The 22,499-nt window shown below is 42.7% G+C and overlaps 1 long non-coding RNA gene across 1 annotated transcript in view; it reads right to left on the reverse strand.

The window, feature by feature from the left end:
- LOC142072206 (uncharacterized) overlaps positions 1-22,499 on the reverse strand; it is a 72,028-nt gene that overhangs the window by 33,203 nt on the left and 16,326 nt on the right. Inside the window, exon 2 of the long non-coding RNA XR_012668608.1 lies at positions 375-436. This is a non-coding gene — a long non-coding RNA (uncharacterized LOC142072206). The remainder of the gene's footprint in view (positions 1-374; positions 437-22,499) is intronic.

A 22,499-nucleotide genomic window follows, 5' to 3' on the forward strand; every position in this document is an offset into this window, starting at 1 on the left:
AAGGAGAAGATTTCTATGATTGAGATCAGCCAAGAGTGGAAGTTAGGGCATCTGAATGCAACCTAGATTGAAAGCCACATTGTACTGACTTGTCTTAGCCCTGTAGGAGGAGATGCCTGTTTCTTAAACAGGCAATAATCTGTATGCAGCCTCTAATATTGAAACTTTGGTTTTAATAAGTATTTTTCCGCAAATCATTAGAGAAAATTCCAAGTGCATTACAAGTGACATGGTTTATTTTCAGTCCCTGTCCCAGAAGAGAGACATACTGTAATTGCTTTCTGTATGTTACAGGACCACCTGCTTATTGCTTGTGAAGATAAATGCCATGAATAATTCTTCTAATTCTAGTGAGAAGTTTCATTCACACTCACCAGCTGGAAACAGAGTCAGAACACTTCACTTCATTGGGAGAAGACATGGGTTCTTGCAGGCTCTATAAAAGATTAAGCAGTCTATGCAAATAAAGCTGTTGAACATTTCTTGTGACCTACGTTCCAATGCAGCATACAAAAAATCAAACATAAAGTTCATATTCACAAGCATTAATCTTATACATGGTGGTGGTTCTTTGATAGTAAAAATTAGACACATATCTCAGGCCACACCCTCATTTGATGTAGTCAGCTTAACTCTATTGACTTCAGTAGAGCCAGCCAGGGATCTGGCCCTGCTATAGCCACCTCTAAAGGACACCTACTTCCACCCCAGACAACCTGCTCCTGGCTGGCATTTATCTCTCTAAGTTGCCAGTGCTAAAATAACATAGGTTGTGTGTAAAAAAGGAGGAACTAGTAGCCAATATCTGTGTAGTTTAGAGACGAGATGTAAGTTTATGTAATGGATAGATTGAGTTCCCACCCCATGCCCAGTTTAGCTGCAGAATAGATTCCCAAGACATAACAGCCTATATATTATTATTACCTTAGTAAAGCTTTTTACAACTTAGACTGCTGCTAACCTAACAGCAGGAAGAAAAGATTCTTGCTGCTGCTAAGAATGAAATGGTTACATTTTCAACAGGGTAGAGAAGAAAAGCGTTTTCACTTCCATTTCCTGGAAGCCCCCTGTCCTTATTTGGGGGCACTGTCTGAGTCCCAGAACATAAAATTCATGCATACTAGACTGAAAATAAGCCACCTTGACTGCAACCATCCTGAGAGCAGGAAATAAAAAATAAAAAAGCATAATGTTTTACTGTCACATCTTCTGCTGATGCACACAAGTTCTGTCTTCTATGCAGCTTTCCCACCAGATTCAAGGACAGTGCCTTCTTTTTGGTGAGGGATGTAGAGGGTTTTTTAAATTATTTTATTTTATTTAAAGTCCAGGTTTTTAAATGCAATTTGTTTGAGGGATTACCCAGCCTGATACCTGAAGACACCAGAGATCTCTCTTAATTCATTCCCAACAGTGCTTCCTCTGGATTTATGATTGACAGCTTGAGTGTATCACTCTTGCAACCATCATATTGTTCACAGTCAAGCTTATATAGCTCAAATAATTGACAGGATGGTCTTGTGATTAAGGTGCTGATCTGCAGCACAGGAGATATGAGCTCAATTCTTAGTTCCAGCATGGACTTTCTGTGTCAGTTTGGGCTTTGATATTCAAACCTAAAACCTAAAATTAGGCTACTAAGTTAATTCTTACCGAGGCACCTAAATAAAGGGCCAGCCTTTCAAAAGTACTATTGACTTTAATGAGAGCACTTGAGAGCTCCGCACTTTTGAAAATTAGGCCATTTATTTAGTTATCTAAAAAAAGATTTATAGCCAAACTTTAGGTACCAATTTTTTAAAAATCTTGGCGTTAGTCACTCTCTGCCTCAAATCCCCGTCTGTAAAATGGGGATAACACTTTTCTCACAACCTTTGTCTATCTTGTCTATTTAAATAGCCCCTTCCCAAAGAGTTTACAATCTTACTTTGTGCACATAGAGCGCCTAGCACAACAGGGCATTGATCTTGCCTGGCACTACTGAAATACAAAAAAAAAAAAAATTGTACTAAAACTTGTGAATAGGTAAGGATATCACCGGGGTATAGGGCAAACCAGAAAGTCCTACTTCAAGTAAGAACTCAGTTTGTCTTTTAAGTGTTCCTTATTATGTGTTTATTGTTGCACCATGGCTGTCGTTTTGTGCAAATGTGGCTCACTGTCATCCTTGCCTATTTTTAGTTATACAGAAACAGCAACTAGCAGCTCAGGCTGCTGTCTGTTTTCTGATGTTATGCTTTCCCATATATGTGATCCTTCCTGGGTTCTAGGAGTTACATGTAAGCGAAGACATGGGTTGGAAATGAGAGATTTTATTATTGTTTTAGGTGAATTCTGTGTGTCTGAAGAGTGCTAGATTTACAGACTTGGAACCTAAATTCCTTTATTCAGCCACGGAAGAGGTAAAACACAAGCAGTACAAGATTCCTTATATTGTTCTGCCAATAACTGTCAATCCTGACCCGAATGAATCACCTCTAGAGTGACAGGGTAGTTCACTTTCCATTCCCATTCACTCCTTGGCCTCTTAGCACAGATGTTAATAGTGATGGCAGCTTTTGTAATGTAGACCCCGCGTCCACTAGAAACTGGACTAAAACTACCATATTTTTCACACAAGCCACTGAGCAGCCATCTGACGTCAATTATTGATAGAGGCTAGAGGTGAATCACTGGAGGTCAAAGGGTCTGTACGCCAACTTTAATCTCTGCAGTCTTCCAGTCCCCTTAAATACAAGCTGTTAACAACTTCAGCCAGCAATGAGACTTTTGATTTGCTAGAGTTCTTTTGTGTGGTGGGGGTTTAGGGGGGAAGACTTCTATGTTCATCATCACTAAGCATTCCAGTCTGCTCCTGGTCAGGCTCAGAAAAAGTCAGTTAAAGAGAGAGATAAAGGAACAGCACTCAGCTTGAAAGAAATACTGGGAAATAGTAGGTTTCTGTATGGAATCTTGGACTGACATGCCTTCTGTCTCCAGTGAGGAGTGGGGGAGCACAGGAGAAGGTTCACTTTTTAAAAAGTATTATTATTTATTTGGTAGCATTACCACCTGTGGACCAGGAAATTCTGTAGGAGGTCAGAGCCTCTTCCAAACCTTGGAGTTATACTCGGTGCTGATGGAGCCATACAGTACAAACCTTTAGAATCTGAGTTTCATAGTGTAAGGACAGTGCCCTTCTCTGACTGCAAGCACCTACCAGTAGCATAATTGGGCACCAAGAGAAATAAGCAATAAACAATGATAACTATAGGGGTGCCAAGGTATTTGAACAGGAGTTAAACCAAGATACAGTCAAGGCAGGAAAAAATTTAGGGCCTTCCTGTATCAGTAATTTACATAGCATTCAAAGAAATCTTTTTCCCTTAAAAACAACAAGGAGTCCTTGTGGCACCTTAGAGACTAACAAATTTATTTGGGCATGAGCTTTCGTGGGCTAAAACCCACTTCATCAGATGTATGGAGTGGAACATACAGTAGGGAGGTATAAATACACAGCATATGAAAAGATGGGAGTTGCCTTACCAAGTGGTGAGTCAGTGCTAATGAGCCAATTCAATTAAAGTGGAAGTGGGCTATTCTCAACAGTTGACAAGAAGGGGTGGAAATTATTTTTGTAGTGCTAATGAGGTCAATGTAAACAAGGTGGCCAATTTCAAACAGTTGACAAGAAGGTGTGAGTATCAGCAGCAGGAAATTAGTTTTTGTAGTGAAAACTCCCAGTCTTTATTCTAATGAAATTAGGCCTGAATAAAGTCTAATTAAATTAAGCCTGAATAATGGATCTGTGATCATTTACACCAGCTGAAGATCTGCCCCTGGGTTTTTTCCATAGATTCTAAGGCTAGAAGGGGCCATTGTGGTCATCTAGTCTGACCTCTTGTATAACACAGGCCACAGAACTTCCTTAAAATAATTCCTAGAACAGATCTTTTAGAAAAACATCCAATCTTGATTTTAAAATTGTCAGTAATGGCGAATCCACCGTGACCCTTGGTAAATTGTTGCAATGGTTAATTACTTTCACTGTTAAGAATTTTTTTTTTATCTGACATGTAAGGAAACCCTCAGACTGTGTGTGTGCGTGCACATGCACACACTTTGCACACAATTCACTTGAGTACGTAAGTATCATGTGATGTCAGTGTAACCTGTTTCAGGAATATTGGAGTTTGTGTATATAGATTATAGATATATGATACTACAGGAAGTAGCTTTGTATATAAACATGCACCTGCAATTCAACAAGTATCCAGTGTTTCCTGCCTGTTCATTTTTTCAAACACAATTATGTGGTCATTTGTTTACAGTATTTATCATACACATTGTAAAGAGAGTGGTCACTTTGGATGGGCTATTACCAGCAGGAGAGTGAGTTTGTGTGTGTGTGGGGGGGGGGGAGGGTGGGGAGGGTGAGAAAACCTGGATTTGTGCTGGAAATGGCCCAACTTGATTATCATACGCATTGTAAGGAGAGTGATCACTTTAGATAAGCTATTACCAGCAGGAGAGTGGGGTGGGAGGAGGTATTGTTTCATGGTCTCTGTGTATATAATGTCTTCTGCAGTTTCCACAGTATGCATCCGATGAAGTGAGCTGTAGCTCACGAAAGCTTATGCTCAAATAAATTGGTTAGTCTCTAAGGTGCCACAAGTACTCCTTTTCTTTTTGCGAATACAGACTAACACGGCTGTTACTCTGAAACCTTACACCTAGCAATGTTCATATTACTATGCATTTGGGTGACATGGTGCTGTCAAGTGCATACCGATACCTGCTTTGCAGTTCCATGGCACGGTTTGCCCATTTTGTTTGTGTATTAGTGGCAGCCCCAGTGTCCTGGCTAACCTCCAGCTAGCAGATTGTTATCTACCTACTTAAAATTTCCTTTAATTTAATTTGGATAAGTTAGTATGTACTATTTAACCTGGACTGGTGCGGAGTGTTGCTCTGTAAGGCTGCCACCAACTTCTACCTTCAAGGCATTTCCATGGTGGATGAGGTGATCTCTCTGTATACCTAAGCTATGTATAGGAACAGGGGCAGCAAACTTTGGGGGTGAGTTTGTTGTCGGTTTGTTTGTTGTGTGATTGCTTGCTTGAGGTTTATAGTGTGGTCTGGTCTGGGAGCTGTGTGCTAAGCAAGTGGCCTGCTAGGCTAGGCTGACACTTTAATAACAAGGTTCTAGCCTGCTATCTTTTGATCCCTAATCCCTTTTGGAGCCCTTGATAAGGAGACAGGGCTAACTGAAGGAGAACAGGGGTTTAAAACATCAGCTCCTAAGAAACCAGAGGATCTAGCAAACAGGGAGTACATAAGAAAAGCCATACTGGGTCAGACCAAAGTTCCATCTAGCCCAGTATCCTGTCTTCTGACAGTGGCCACTGCCAGGTGCCCCAGAGGGAATGAACAGAACAGGTAATCATCAAGTGATCCATCCCCTGTTGCCCATTCCCAGTTTCTAGCAAACAGAGGCTAGGGACACCATCCCTGTCCATCTTGGCTAATAGCCACTGATGGACCTATCCTCCATGAACTTATCTAGTTTTGCAAGGGAGTTTAGAGAGGGAGTGTGAGAGGCAGCTACACCTAGCAAACATACTCTAAACTTAGGCCAATAACCCCCCGTTCCCAAAAAAACAAACAAAAAATAAACCCGGCAAGAGTGAAACTAATGCAGGAAGAAGTCTAGCAACAGAGTGGGGGCTATGCTGCAGCATGTATGATTACCTATCTTGTGGGCGGGTGGCGTATGTGTGCATTTGGTGCAAGCAACTCATGACCCTCAGAGACCAAGTACAGGCTCTTTAGACCAGGGCAGCTGAACTGGAGGAGCTAGAGAAGATAGAAAGTTACATAGAGGAGACTTCAGAGACACAGTAGAGCAGTCCCCCCCCCCCCACCCCCCTCACAGTCTGACAGCCTCTGTGCTGTTGAGGAAGATGAAGGTCTCAGAGAAAGAGAACATCAAGCTGTAGCAGAGGGAACCCCATAGTTGGGACCTTCCTTCCAGATGATGTCATGGTATCCTCTCGCACTCAGAATACCCCTCTGGGGATTAGGGGGGTGGCAGTTATTGGGAAGAGACAGATAATAGGGGATTCAATGATCAGAAAATATAGTTTGTGATGACTGGAAGAATCATATGGTGAATTGCCTGCTGGATGTGAAGGTTGCAAACCTCCTGAGACATCTTTATAGACTTACGTACAGTGCTGGAAGCAGCTGGTGGTTGTGGTACATTAGGTACCAGTGACATATGGAAATGTAGGAGAATGGTCCTGGAGGCCAAATTTGGGCCACTAAGGAAGAGATTAAAATCCAGGACATCCATCGTAGCATTTTCTGAAATCCTTCCAGTTCTGTGTGCAGGGCCAATTAGACAAGGAGAACTGCAAGGTCTCAGTGCATGGATGAGACGATGATCCTCATTGGGAGGAGGATTTAGGTTTATTAGAAATTGAGGAACTTTTGGGGAAAGAAGGAGCCTATAGCTGAAGGATGGGCTCCACCTAAACCAAAACAGAACCAGATTCCTGGCATGCAAAATTTAAAAGGTTATAGAGAAGTTTTTATACTAAGGGTTTGGGGGAAAGCCAGCAGATACAGAGGAGCAGATGGTTTGGACAAAGACATTCCTTAGGGGATTATTGATTAATGGGGATGCTCTATACCTTAGTAAATAGAAGAGGGTGGAAGTTGATAAAGCAAAGTTAGAAACTGCAGAGAAACAGTCAAATGAAAAAGAGTCCCCCACTCAATTACATCACATGAAGGCAGACATCTAAATATTGACAAATTTTATAAGTGCTTATATACAAGTGCTAGAAATCTAAATAGTACGATGACTGAACTTGAGTGCCTGGTATTAAATAAGGATGTTGATATGATAGGCATCACAGAAACTTGTTGGAATTATGATAATCAATGGAATACAGTAATACCGGGGTACAAAATATATAGGAATGACAGAATAGGTCATGCTGGTGGGGGAGTGGCACTATATGTGAAAGAAAGCACAGAGTCAAATATAGTAAAAATCTTAAATGAATCAAACTGTACCATAAAAACTCTACGGATAGAAGTCCCATGCTTGACAAATAAGAGTTTAGCGATAGGAATATTCTACTGACCACCTAATCAGGATGAGATGGTGATTGTGAAATTCTCAGGGATATTAGAGAGGCTACAAAAACAGAAAACCCAGCAACAATGGGGCATTTCAACTATCCCTATTTTGACTGGGTACATGTCACCTCAAGACGGGATGCAGAGATAAAATTTCTAGACACCATTAATGACTGCTTCTTGGAGCAGCTAGTCCTGGAACCCATAAAGGGAGAGGCAATTCTTGATTTAGTCCTAAGTGGAGCACAGAATACAGCTAAACTGCTTGGTAATAATGACCATAATGTAATTAAATTTAAACTTCCGTATAGGGAAGAAAATACCAAAGAAACCCACCACAGTAGCATTTAGCATGAGGAAGCTAGTTAAACAGGAGTGAAATGCCTGAAAGTTGCATGAAAGCTATTTAAAAACACCTCAACAGGGGCTCAAACAAAATGTACAGTAGAACCTCAAATTTACAAACACCAGAGTTACGGACTTACCACTCAACCAGACACCCTGTGAAACTGGAAGTCCTCAATCAGGCAGCAGCACAGACGGGAGGAAAAAAAAAAAAAAGCAAATATTGTACTGTCTCTGGGTTTTAGCCCTGAAGCTCCAGGTTTCAGACACTGAGAGGTTGGGGCTGCAGGTGCAGGGGGCAGGTCAGGGCTCCAGGCATGGGCGTGGGATGGGGGTGGGGGCCTAAGGGCTTCTGATCCTAGGGATCACTGGGGCTCAGGGCTTTAGACCGGGTGGAGTGCTGGGGCTTGGCATTCCTGACTTCAGCCACACAGAGGGTGCCAGGGCTCAGGACTTCAGCCCTCCGGCTCTGTTTGCAGATTCAGCCCCACCGAGGGGGCTGGAGTTCGGGACTTTAGCTACCAGGGGAATGTCAGTTTCAGCCCCAGTGCTCCCCCCATAGCTAAAGCCATGAGCCCCAGCGCCCCTGCCCCCAGCTGAAACTGAGAGCGGAGCCGTGGGGCTGAAGCCCCGGCACCCACCATGAGGCTAAACCGGGAACGGAGTCGTGGGGCTGAAGCCCAAGCCCCAGCACTCCCTCCCAAGTCTAAAGCCTTGAGCCCTGGTTAGAGTGACCAGATGGCAAATGTGAAAAATCTAGACAAGGGGTGGGTTGTAATAGGCACCTATATAAGACAAAGCCCTGAATATTGGAACTGTCCCTGTGAAAATCGGGACAGCTGGTCACCCTAGCCCTGGTGCTCCCAGGGGGCAGAAGCCCTGAATCCCCCTAGCCCAGAGTCCTAACCCGCCCCCCACCCTGTGGCTGCAGCCCCAACTCTCCCATGGCTGAAGTCTGTAACATCTTGTTCAGAGTTATGGACCATTTCAGAGTTACGGACAAACTTTATTCCCAAGGAGTATACTACAAATAAATAAAATAGCAAGAGGACCAAAAAAATCCCATCATGGCTAAACAGCAGAGTAAAAGAGGCGGTTAGAGGCAAAAAGACATCCTTTAAAAATTGGAACTCAAATCCTACTGTTGATAAATTGTAGAGTCAATTGCTTGGCCACACTTTAGGTTTGTTATGAAATATAGTCAAGAGGCCAAATAACTAATCTCAGTCAGGTTTATTGCTGGAAGCCAATAATAATAGAGTCCAGGGAAAAGGTTCCATATGATCGGGAAGCCATCTCACGCAGCAATGTCAAATTCACCTTATGCAGAAGGTGTGCTCCCAAAGATACACGTTTCAGCTGGTATTTTTATATGATGATTTTACAAGTTACACATCTCTTTACATGTCACTGATATTCAACCCCTTTGTCCCAGTCCCCTAGCTCATTAGGTCTGTTCCTCCTTTATCTTTGTTTTGGTTATTAGCATTTCAGGTACTGGTCTGTGGAGGTAGTTCCGTAGCTTGTACTAAGATATAGAATGAATGTATCTTGATTTTGACAAGTTTTCTATCTGCTTATGCCAAATGTTTACTTCAGCAAATGCAAGGTGTCATAGGGTACTTAGCATAAGTGAACAGGATTGTGGTATAAGCTATTTTAGGTTATATCATTGTTACAGAACTTGTGCTTAATGTTATTGGTGCTTTATATATATATATAAAACCAACATATATTAGTCAATGCTACTGAGGAAAATAAAAAGGACCCTAAACTTTGGCAAGTCAAGAGTAAAGATATAATTAGGCAGGCCAAAAAATAATTTGAAGAGCAACTAGCAAAAGACACAAAAACTAACAGCAAAAAAATGTTTTATGTACATCAGAAACAGGAATCCTGCCAAACACTCAGTGGGGCTAGTGGACAATCGAGGTGCTAAAGGAGCACTCAAGGAAGATAAGGCAGTTGCGGAGAAGCTAAATGAGTTCTTTGCCTTAGTCTTCACTGCAGAGGATGTGAGAGAGATTCCCACACCTTAGCCATTCTTTTTAGGTGACAATTTGAGGAACTGTCCCAGATTGAGGTGTCAATAAAGGAGGTTTTGGAACAAATTGGTAAATTAAATAGTAATAAGTCACCAGGAACCAAGAGTTCTGAGGGAACTCCAATATAAAATTGTAGAACTCCTAACCTGTCTCTTAAAACAGCCTCAATACCAGATGACCAGAGGGTCCAGAGGTGATCCTTGCAACTACAGGTCAGTAAACCTAACTACAGCACCAGACAAACTATAGTGAAGAACAGAATTATCAGATACATAGATGAACACAATATGTTGGGGGAAGGGTCAACACAGCTTTTGTAAATGGAAATCATGCCTCGCCAGTCTATTAGAATTCACTGAGGTTGTCAACAAGCATGTGGACAAGAGTGATATAGTGGACATAGAGTACTTGGACTTTCAGAAAGCCTTTGACAAGGTTCTGTGCCACAGGCTCTTAAACAAAATGAGCAGTCATGGGATAAGAGGAAAGGTCCTCTCATGGCTCAGTAACTGGTTAAAAGATAGGAAACAAAGGGTAGGAACAAGTGGTCAGTTTTCACAACAGAAACAGGTAAATAGAGAGGTTCCCCAAGGACCTGTACTGGGACCTATGCTGTTCAACATATTCATAAATGATCTAGAAAAAGGGGTAAACAGTAAGATGGCAAAGTTTACAGACAATATTCAATTATTTAAGATAGTTAAGTTGAAAGCTGACTGAGAAGATTTACAAAGAGATCTTGCAAAATTGATGACTCATCATAAATGGCAGATGAAAATCAGGGTTGATAAATGTGAAGTAGTGCACATTAGACAACATAATCCCAACTATACATACAAAATGATGGGGTCTAAATTAGCTGTTGCCACTCAAGAGAGTGAATTTGGAATCATTGTGGCTACTTCTATGGAAACATCTGCTCAACGTGCAGTGGCAGTCAAAAAAGCTAACAAATTAGGAACTATTAGGAAAAGGATAGATAATAAGACAGAAAATATCATAACGCCACTATATAAATCCCTGGTATGCCCACATCTTGAATACTGCATGCAGTCCTAGTCACCCTATCTCAAAAAAAATTACTAGAATTGGAAAAAATACAGAGAAGGGCAACAAAAATGATTAGGGGCATGAAATCACTTCCATATGAGGAGAGGTTAAAAAAGACTTGGTGCTGTTCAGCTTAGAAAAGAGATGACTAGGGTGAGATATGGTAGAGATCTATAAAATCATGAATGGTGTGGAGAGAGTGAATAAAGAAGTGCTATTTATCCCTTCACATAACACGAGAACCAGGAGGCACCCAATAAAATTAATAGACAGCAAGTTTTTAAAACAAACACAAGAACTATTTCTTCATACAACACACAGTCAACCTGTGGAACTCTTTACCAGAGGATGTTGTGAAGGCCAAAAGTGTAACTGGGTTCAAAAAAGAAGGATATAAGTTAATGGAGGACAGGTCCATCAATGGCTATTACCCAAGATGGTCAGGGACATAAACCTATGCTCTGGGTGTCCCTAAATCTGACTGCCAAAAGCTGGAACTGGATGACAGGATGGATCACTTGATAATTGCGCTGTTCTGATCATTCCTTCTGAAGCCTCTGACACTGGCCACTGTCGGAAGACAGGATACTGGGCTAGATGAACCACTGGTCTGATCCAGTATGGCCATTCTTAGTTTCTTATAAACACAATGTGATAGAATTGCAATGGGAATCATAACTTTCAGTTCCCTGACTTTTGTGGACCTGATTCTCATTTACACTAAGGTTCTTTTGTATCAGTCTGGTTAGTGTAAAGGGACATTGGGGTAAGTGAGAATCAGGTCTTGTGTGTTTCAGTCCTCAATCATAGCATTGTATTAACATAGATTTTGCACTGAATATATTTTGGCCTGTATTTCCTTGATGAAATACCACAGCAGTGGCAGCTGACTCTCACTGGGCTCTTCCCTGGCTTTGCTGCAGATTAATGAGCAGATGGAGAGGAAAGGAAAAGAGTAAGTTGGTTTTGAGAGAGATCTGCTGTCATTGACATCTCTCTGCCAATATTTTAGGACACCTGTAACCATGGGGAACTAGCTTCATTTTATTTTGTAGCAATCATCTACAGATTCTGACATGCTGCATGCACAGTGGGAGTTCCCTGTGCTGTATTTTTCAATACTTGTTCATTTTGATGAAGTAACATTAACCATTTTTCTCCTTCTCTTTTGAAATAAGTCAGTGGAATATTGGCAATAATAAGTCTTTACACAGACACTCATGCATGTGATACAGGGTGGGTTTTGATAACTACAGTGTAACCTTCCAAACAATTTAAGGACTGCATCTGTCTCTTAAAATACCAATGATGAGATCAGAACACTGAAAATAGAGGGAAAGACGTGAGACAATGCTACCCATCTTTTCCAGTCTGCTCTCAGGTATCCTGGGTTGAAATGCACAAGTCAGGTTCTTGATTAAGTCCTTTTAGTTCATATCTACAAAAAACACCACCACCACAGCAAAAGGAACTTCCCACATTTCTCAGACCAACCCAGTTAATTCAATCTCCATGAACCAAACCTAGGCCTCAATTCTGCAATTTTTCCCTAGAAAATCCTTAGAAATCAGTAGGTGAAATTTACCCCTGTGCAGAAGACCAGCTTCAATCCCCATACATCACTCAAGTGCAGTTAAGCCCTTAGGGTAAAGTTCTGTGCAGAGGTATAAAACAACTTAAATCTTCGAAGTAGGACATAAGTGGAATTTAAGTGGTATGCTGTCTTATGCTGGTTCTCTGCACAAGGGAGAGTTTCACCCCAGATGAAGAGCTTTGATTGAGACAAACTGAAGTAAAGTTCCTTTCAGAACAATTTCTTATGTTGATTTTCTTAGGAAAACCTATTGTATTTTCCTTTAGCCCCTATTCTCCCTGAAAAACTATTTTGACATCATTAACAATTGCATTTTCATGGCAGGCAGCATCTACAGGTAAACAATTGTTTGTAGAAATCAAGTTTCATTAGTATATTACATTCCATTGATATGACAATAGACTTTATACAGTCCTAATAATAGAAATCCAAAAACTGTCAGATTGTTCAGAGTATTTACAGTATTGACCGGGGGCTCTGAATTTGTGAATGGTCAGACATGAATTTTTCGAAGATTACAGCAAGTTCAAAGCCCTGATATGTCATTTGAAATGAAATTTTTCCTAGCATTGAAGTAAGGTTTTTGCTTTGACTTATGACCCCAAAGTCTGATGGTTTGAACATTAGTAATATACCCATTTCTCTGATGGGTACCTTTGATAGTTTATTATTAGCTAGCCAAGTCAGTATCTTTCTGCCAACCATGGTAGGAGAAAAGCTCCATTGGCACAGTCACCAAGAAACTCTTGGGGAGACCAAGGGAGTCATTTTGATCTGAATTTAGGGGTAGGTGAACTTAGTTTGGCTTTGACTCCTTTCAGGCTCCCCAGGCATCTCTGGGCAGATTCCATTCTGTGTTCCCCCAGGCTTCCCCAGCGGCAGAATTTGTCTGGTGTTTGTAGTCTCCAAGAACTTCTCTTCTCAGTCATTATAAATACATCCTTTAAATTTCCCTTGCACTGTCCTCCTTTCACTGCCTTCCTTCCCATGTCTCCTCCAAATCCCATCACTCTCTTCTCCCCTTACCAAGTCCTATGGTGTCTTTTTCCTCCCCAAACTACCTCACTCTCCTTGCTGCCCAGCAGTAGCCCAGGATCTCCTACCTCTTCCCTGATAACCACCCTTAACCTCTTTTCCCTGTCCCAACCCCTCTTTCCTTTCACTCTTTTCTACCTGCCCCAAAACCTTCTGACTGTCAACTCTCCCTCCCCAAATCCCTTCACACTACACTCTTCTCCCCTTATCCAAAAACCTGCTCATGCTGCTCCCTCCATCATCTCCCCTAAATCTCTCCTACAGCTCCTCTATGTTGTTCCTAATCTCTGCTTCCCCTAATCTGTTTGGCCCCTCCTTCATTCTTCCTGCCTAGTCCTGCTTTGTGGATCATAGTGTTGTTCCTGTGATTTTCTAGATGCCTATGACATTCAGCATTGCAACACCTAAATCCTTTTGTAGATTCCACCCATTGTTTTTAAATTTCCATTATAGTTCACTACTTAAGTTGCCAATATGAAACACATTAGACCATTTTCCCAAGTCAAGGGGTTCTCAACTAGGGTTCTGGGCTCCCTTGGGAGGCCATGAGCAGGTTACAGGGGGTCCGCCGAGCAGGGCTGGCATTAGACTTGCTGGGGTCCAGGGCAGAAAGCCAAAGCCCCACCGCATGGGGCTGACACCCGGGGCCCTGAACACCACCATCCAGGGCTGAAGCCGAAGCCAAAGCCTAAGCAACCTACCTTTGTGCCTCCCTGTGGCAATTGCCCTGTTTGCTACCCCCTAACACCAACCCTGGCTTTTATATGCAGAAAAACAGTTGTTGTAGTACAGGTGGACAGTGGAGTTTTTATAGCATGGTGGTGGTGGGGGGGGGGATCAGAAAGAAAAAGGTTGAGAACCCCTGCCCTAGTCAAACACATAGCACATCATTGCATGACTATTGTATTGAATGTTAAATCTCTTTGAACTTCAGAAGAGATTCCTGACCTCTTTGATTACCATTGTATCTTCAGCACGTAGTGGAGTTTACAGGTAGATGCTTTCTCAGGATGCAACCTCAACCCTTTCTGAGTGCAGACATCAGATGGATATTACCAGCAAATGTGGCCTATTCACTCCTTTGACGTGGACCTAAATTGTTTACCAGGTTCCCCAGCTTCTCATTTCAGCCTCCCTCACCAGGTGTGAAGAGCTAGTCTCTTGAGATCTCAAGAGCTATTATATATAATTAATTACCCCATCCTGTTTTTTTCCCTTGTAAGATGAACTTTCAACAACCCTAGGAGCTCTCCTTTTGATTTTGATAATTCTGTGTTAAATATTACAAAGCATCTCCACATAGACACAAATTAATTAATTCAAATTGGCTTGGAAATGAGTGCTGTCAAAAGGATTGCAAATGGGCTGAAAGACTGTAAACCCAGGATAATGAAAAATATCAATGTATCATCTTGTGGGGAGGTATACAGTCAAATATAACAGAGATAACGGGAGACCCAGTAGTCTCATTTAACATTTGCATTAATGGACTGGAAAAGGGAGGGGAGTTCACAGCTGATGCTAAATTGGCAGATGTTGTGAGCACCAGTGAGGATAGAGAAAATAATGCAAAGGGACCAAGAGAGATTAGAAATACAGGTAGGAAGTAAATGCGATCCAGTTTGGAAATATGAAAGCTAATAATACTTATCCAGATAAAAATAATCTGGAATACAGGTACTGTGTTTAATGGGAAGCAGCTGAAAAGCAGTAATGCTGAAAGAGATCTAAGGGTGGCTACAGTGAAATAGGTGCAAATCTGCAAAGGGATATGACAACAACAACAAAAGCCTGTGCAATTTGGGAATGCATAAACCAAGCATCTTCTCTTCATCAGCATCCCTCTTTGTATACAGCTGCAGAAAACACAAATCTAGAGTACTATGTTTAGTTCTGGACAGCCCAGTGCTAGAAAGATGTTCATTAGCTGGGATGGAATTCAGAGAACAACAAAAATGGTTAGGAGTCTGTCTATAGGGGTTGATATAAGCAAAGATGAGGTCTCCTAGACTGTGGAATAGTTTCCCAAAAGAAACATAGACGCTCCATCCCCTGAATTATGTACGTTTGGACTAGGGAAAAAAGCTGAAAAATATATTGCTGGTAACAATACTGCATTGGTCTAAATTACTTGACCTAAAAAGACATTTCTCTCTTTAATACACTGACTAGCATGGTATTCTGGAAACTTTATTTTTAAGTAGAGCTTGCTTGGTAGACAGAAGAAATATTTCTCGACTCCTTTGGGGTTCATAGAAGAACTAGAAGCACTTTTATTTGTCTCAGAAAAATGCTACTACGTTCCTATAAGTCTTGGTTGTACATCTCAAGTGCCCATGCTCACTACAGAAACTGGTGGAATCAAAGGGATGCTCAAAGATTATAATAATCCTATTCCTGAAGAATAGAAGGGCATATCAGATGAGGACGTGCCTTGCAATTTATTATTAATACAAAACCGCTGGAAGCAGTTGTTTCTGTGAGCTATATCTGAACTGTGATGGTGTAGGCGGGGGGCTGGGGGAGAAGGCAGCTGGTCAAAACTGATCATGGAAACAAAGTGCCTAGCCCAATTAAAAGCCAATATTCTTCAGCTTCATTTGTGACAGCTATTTTTGTGCAGAGCCCTAGGAGGTGTGAATATAATACAAAGCACAGAGAGCAGTAAACACTTGAAGAAAATGTTTCACTTACCGATCTTGGAGAATTATTGTAATGCAATACACTGCAACAGTTCTGTAACAATGGAGTCTAATTAAAAATATTAAACTGAGTAAACAAACCTCTTATCAAATGAAGTAGGAGCTGGAGGATGAGATCACTCTGCCTTTGGGTTTAGTGATTGGAATCAGTGCTGCTGGTACCAGAGCTGAATCTGATGCAAGAGGGAAATCCTTGGTGGTTCCCTGTTACACAAATATTTGATTCTGATTCTACCATCAATCCTCAGCCACAATCCCCACTGAACACATTAGGATCCGATGAAGTGAGCTGTAGCTCACGAAAGCTTATGCTCAAATAAATTTGTTAGTCTCTAAGGTGCCACAAGTCCTCCTTTTCTTTTTGTGGATACAGACTAACACAGCTGCTACTCTGAAACCTGAACACATTAGGGACATAATCCTGTAAAATACTGCACACCAACTGCAACTCCCATTAAAAGCAATAGGAACTTACGGTGCACAGGACTCTGTAGGATTTGGTCCCAGTTCTGCACACGCAACAATGGCAGGATTGAGTGATAAGTATCCAAAAAAGCTTTCAAGCATCGAGTGCCCTTTTTTGTGTGGAGATACCCCCTCCATATGTCTGAGTCTCATAGAAAGAGTCCCAGAAGTTAAACTCAACTGCTTCTGCCATAAGGAGTTTGGAGAGGTACAACCTTTATGATGCAATCTATTCCTCCCCATCTCCAGCGCTCAGTGTACCCAAAACAGAGAGAGGAGGAATGGGCCGTCATCTCCACCCTGCCCACAATGGGCTGATGTGCACACCTAGGAGTGAACGAAAGGAGCTGTCTCTGCACTCCCCCATTTACGCTGCCCTTGCATAGGGTACATGGCGGCTCCTTGTGCCATCCTCCAATCTGTACCATGTGAAGCCCCCAAATGGATACCCACCCACTTAGATTTTTACATATATATTTGGGATACACAAAATTGGCCCGATTCTCCAAAGCAGATGCCTAAATTATGCAAATCTGGGATTTATATATACAACTGGGAACTCAGGCAAGTAATTACTGATTTTACCTGCCTGAAGTGCCAGGCTGCATGTGAAAATGTAATCAGATTAGACAGTCATGTCTGAAAGTTGGGCTCAGTACATGATAGTGGTATGTATGCAAGTCCAGAAGGCAAGAGAGTGAAAAGAAGATAATGCATTTGTTTCAACTCTGGTCCGCTATGTTTATTTTACAGTTTCCCATAAAGCTGATGAAATTTTAGTTTTTAACAGGATGATATAATCTTCCGTATACCAACACAATACATACAACTCTGGGGACCATTTTTCAGCTTGTCTCTTTTCTGTGAATGCAAAGCTCATCAGTGCAAATCTAGCTGCACATTTAGCTTAAACACATTTGGGTTTTACATGTACAAAGGTAATTGTAAAGACTGTTAAAGGAAGAATGGATACTGTGAATTCTTTGTTTGTCCATGACTTCCTGCTGCAAGGCTCTAAGGGAGCAGCCAGGACAAATTTGAATGATTGGTGTTGTGACCGGTGCATGGGGTCACAGTACCACTCACTCATTTGTGGCCCAGTCGCCCTGAGCAGCACTGCAGTTTGATGTGCCAGGTTGCAATGCCTGGAGAGGGAGAGCTGGGGCAACCCCCAGGACACAGGAGCTTCTGCTAGGATGTGAGTGTGGGGTGGGCTTGCACCCCACACCCACAGCCTCTCCTTGTCATTAGTCTGGAATCAGGGTTGGGTGCCAGGCCACATGGTCCATGCCTCCTTGGCAGGGCAAGGACAAGTCAGCAGCAGAGGATGATGATGACACTGGCCTATGATTTTAATGATGTATAGTTGAATTTCATTTGTCGTAGAATTTTTATCAAAAACCATGAAACCTGTGACTTTTATTAAATTTACCGAGACTGTTCCATGATTTTTTATTTTAAAATTCTGTGATAAATCTGCAGCCCTACTTATCACCCTGCTAACCTACAAATTGATAGTTTTATAATTTGTTCCAGTATCTTTCCAGGAAGCAAAGTTAGGCTGATTGGTCTATAATTCCCCAGGCCCTCTTTGTCTGCCTTTTAAAAGATAGATACAATATTTACCCTTCTCCATTCCTCTGGGACCTCGCCCATCTTCCATGAGTTCTCAGAGATAATTGCTAATGGTTTTGAGATTACTTCAGTTTGTTCTTCAAGTATTTTAGGCGGAATTTCATCAGGCCCTGCCAACTAGAATATGTCTAACTTATCTACATGTTATTTATCCTGAGAGACAAGGTAGGTGAGGTAATATCTTTTATTGATTAAAGATAATAGATATTACCTCACCCACCTTGTCTCTCTAATATCCTGGGATTGACACGGATACACTACATATTATTTAACCAGTTCTTTCCTTATTCTACTTGTGTTCCTTATCCCTTGCTGTTAAGCGTTCAGTCACAATTAATTTTAATAGCAAAGAGTAAAGAAAAATGGGCGTTAAACACCTCGGCCTTCTTGGTGTCGTCTGTTATTAGATATCCTTCCCCACTAGGTAGTGGATTTATGCTTTTCTTTGTCTTTCTCTTGCTCCTACTGTATTTAAAGAACATCATCTTGTTGCCCTTTATGTCCCTTGTAAGAACATAAGAAAAGCCATACTGTGTCAGACCAATGATCCATCTAGCCCAGCATTCAGTCTTCTGATATTGGCCAGTGCCAGATGCTTCAGAAGAGATAAACAGAATAGAGCAATTTCAGGTGATCCATCCCCGGTTGTCCAATCATGGCTTCTGGCCGTTTGAGGCTTAGGGACACCTGGGTCATGGGGTTGCTTTCCTAACCTTCTTGGCTAACTCACGGACCTAACCTCTGTGGACTTCTCTTTTTTTTTTTGAACCCAGTTATATTTTTGGCCTTTACAACATCTCATGGCAACAGTTTCCACAGGCTGACTGTGTGTTGTGTGAAGAAGTACTTCCTTTTGTTTGAGTTTTAATACTGTCACCTATTCATTTAACTGGGTGACCCCTAGTTTTTGTGCTCTGTGAAGGGGTAAATAACACTTCACTTTTTCCACACCAGTCATGATTTTACAGAACTCTATCATATCTCCCCTTAGTTGTCTCTTTAGCCTTTCTGATTTTGTCCCTTCATGCTTGTGCTATTCATTTGTTCTCATTCTTAGCAATTTATCCATGTTTCCAATTTTTTAGGATTTCTTTTTGGTTTTCAGGTAATTAAAGGGCTCCTGAGGAAGCCATATCAGCCTCTTACACTTCTTCATACTGGGATAGCTTTTTTGTGCCTTTAATATTGTCTCTTGGAGAAAGTGCCAGCTCTCCAGAACTCCTTTTCCCCTTCAGTTTTCTTCCCATGAGATCTTACCTATCAGTTCTCTGAGTTTGTTAAAGTCTGCTTTTTTAAAGTCTATTTTCCTAATTCTACTGCTCTCATGCCTTCCTTTCCTTAGAAATCGTGAAATCTATCATTTCCTGATCACTTTTACCAAAGTGCATTCAACCTTCAAATTTGCAACCAATTCTTTCCTGCTAGTCTCAATAAAGTCTAAAACACCATCTGGTGGTGCTTCCACCACCATCTGAATAGTGAAGTTGCCCCCAACACATTCCAAGAACTTACTGGACATTTTGTGTTTTGCCCTGTTACTTTTCTAACAGATGTCTGGGTACTTAAAGTCCCCTGTTGCTAGTCTAGTATTTTGGATTTTTCTGTTATTGGTCCTAGAAATGCCTCTACCACCTCCTCCTCATGGTTTGGTGGTTTATAGAAGAAGCCTATCGTGATGTAATCTGTTTTTTTCCTGCTTTTATCTACCCAGAGACTTTCAATGGTCTGCCTCAAGCCTCGTTCTGAATCTTACAAGAAATGTATACATTCTTGATGTACAATGCAACACTTCCTCCCTTTTTCCCCTACTTGTCCTTCCTGAACAAGCTATATTGCTGTATAACAACATTTCAGTCATAAGATAGATCCCACCAAATCACTGTGATGGCAATGGCATCATCATTTTGTTGTGTACTAAGATTTCCAGTTCTTCCTGTTTATTGCCCATATTCCTAAACATTTCTTGTTCCCTCAGGTTTGGGGACCATGACTTTGGTAGTCCCTACCCCACTTTCATTCACTTGATACAGTACTTACAATCTGTCCTTTTGTTCTCCCTGCTTCACTATGGGTATGTCTACACTACGGAATAAGGTCAAATTTATAGAAGTCGGTTTTTTAGAAATCGGTTTTATATATTCGAGTGTGTGTGTCCCCACAGAAAATGCTCTAAGTGCATTAAGTGCATTAACTCGGCGGAGCGCTTCCACAGTACCGAGGCTAGAGTCGACTTCCGGAGCGTTGCACTGTGGGTAGCTATCCCACAGTTCCTGCAGTCTCCGCTGCCCATTGGAATTCTGGGTTGAGATCCCAATGCCTGATGGGGCTAAAACATTGTCGCGGGTGGTTCTGGGTACATATCGTCAGGCCCCCGTTCCCTCCCTCCCTCCGTGAAAGCAAGGGCAGACAATCATTTCGCGCCTTTTTTCCTGAGTTACCTGTGCAGACGCCATACCACTGCAAGCATGGAGCCCGCTCAGGTAACCGTCACCCTATGTCTCCTGGGTGCTGGCAGACGTGGTACGGCATTGCTACACAGTAGCAGCAAACCCTTGCCTTGTGGCAGCAGACGGTACAGTACGACTGGTAGCTGTCATCGTCATGTCCGAGGTGCTCCTGTCCACGTCGGCTGGGAGCGCCTGGGCAGACATGGGTGCAGGGACTAAATTTGGAGTGACTTGACCAGGTCATTCTCTTTAGTCCTGCCTGCAGTCAGTCCTATTGAACCGTCTTATGGTGAGCGGGCAGGCGATACGGACTGCTAGCAGTCGTACTGTACCATCTTCTGCCGAGCAGCCATGAGATGTGGATGGCATGCAGTCCTTCTGCACCGTCTGCTGCCAGCCAAAGATGTAAAAGATAGATGGAGTGGGTCAAAACAAGAAATAGACCAGATTTGTTTTGTACTCATTTGCTTCCCCCCCTCCCCTGTCTAGGGGACTCATTCTTCTAGATCACACTGCAGTCACTCACAGAGAAGGTGCAGCGAGGTAAATCTAGGCATGTATCAGTCAGAGGCCAGGCTAACCTCCTTGTTCCAATAAGAACAATAACTTAGGTGCACCATTTCTTATTGGAACCCTCCGTGAAGTCCTGCCTGAAATACTCCTTGATGTACAGGCACCCCCTTTGTTGATTTTAGCTCCCTGAAGCCAACCCTGTAAGCCGTGTCGTCAGTCGCCCCTCCCTCCGTCAGAGCAATGGCAGACAATCGTTCCGCGCCTTTTTTCTGTGCGGACGCCATACCAAGGCAAGCATGGAGGCCGCTCAGCTCACTTTGGCAATTAGGAGCACATTAAACACCACATGCATTATCCAGCAGTATATGCAGCACCAGAACCTGGCAAAGCGATACCGGGCGAGGAGGCGACGTCAGCGCGGTCACATGAGTGATCAGGACATGGACACAGATTTCTCTGAAAGCATGGGCCCTGCCAATGCATGCATCATGGTGCTAATGGGGCAGGTTCATGCTGTGGAACACCGATTCTGGGCTCGGGAAACAAGCACAGACTGGTGGGACCACATAGTGTTGCAGGTCTGGGACGATTCCCAGTGGCTGCGAAACTTTCACATGCGTAAGGGCACTTTCATGGAACTTTGTGACTTGCTTTCCCCTGCCCTGAGGCGCATGAATACCAAGATGAGAGCAGCCCTCACAGTTGAGAAGCGAGTGGCGATAGCCCTGTGGAAGCTTGCAACGCCAGACAGCTACCGGTCAGTTGGGAATCAATTTGGAGTGGGCAAATCTACTGTGGGGGCTGCTGTGATGCAAGTAGCCCACGCAATCAAAGATCTGCTGATATCAAGGGTAGTGACCCTGGGAAATGTGCAGGTCATAGTGGATGGCTTTGCTGTAATGGGATTCCCTAACTGTGGTGGGGCTATAGACGGAACCCATATCCCTATCTTGGCACCGGAGCACCAAGCCTCCGAGTACATAAACCGCAAGGGGTACTTTTCGATAGTGCTGCAAGCTCTGGTGGATCACAAGGGACGTTTCAGCAACATTAACGTGGGATGGCCGGGAAAGGTGCATGATGCTCGCATCTTCAGGAACTCTGGTCTGTTTCAAAAGCTGCAGGAAGGGACTTTATTCCCAGACCAGAAAATAACTGTTGGGGATGTTGAAATGCCTATATGTATCCTTGGGGACCCAGCCTACCCCTTAATGCCATGGCTCATGAAGCCGTACACAGGCAGCCTGGACAGTAGTCAGGAGCTGTTCAACTACAGGCTGAGCAAGTGCAGAATGGTGGTAGAATGTGCATTTGGACGTTTAAAGGCGCGCTGGCGCAGTTTACTGACTCGCTTAGACCTCAGCGAAACCAATATTCCCACCGTTATTACTGCTTGCTCTGTGCTCCACAATATCTGTGAGAGTAAGGGGGAGACGTTTATGGCGGGGTGGGAGGTTGAGGCAAATCGCCTGGCTGCTGGTTACGCGCAGCCAGATACCAGGGCGGTTAGAAGAGCACAGGAGGGCGCGGTACGCATCAG

This window comes from Caretta caretta, chromosome 5 (genome assembly GCF_965140235.1).
Source record: "Caretta caretta isolate rCarCar2 chromosome 5, rCarCar1.hap1, whole genome shotgun sequence".
Classification (NCBI taxonomy): Eukaryota; Metazoa; Chordata; order Testudines; family Cheloniidae; genus Caretta; species Caretta caretta.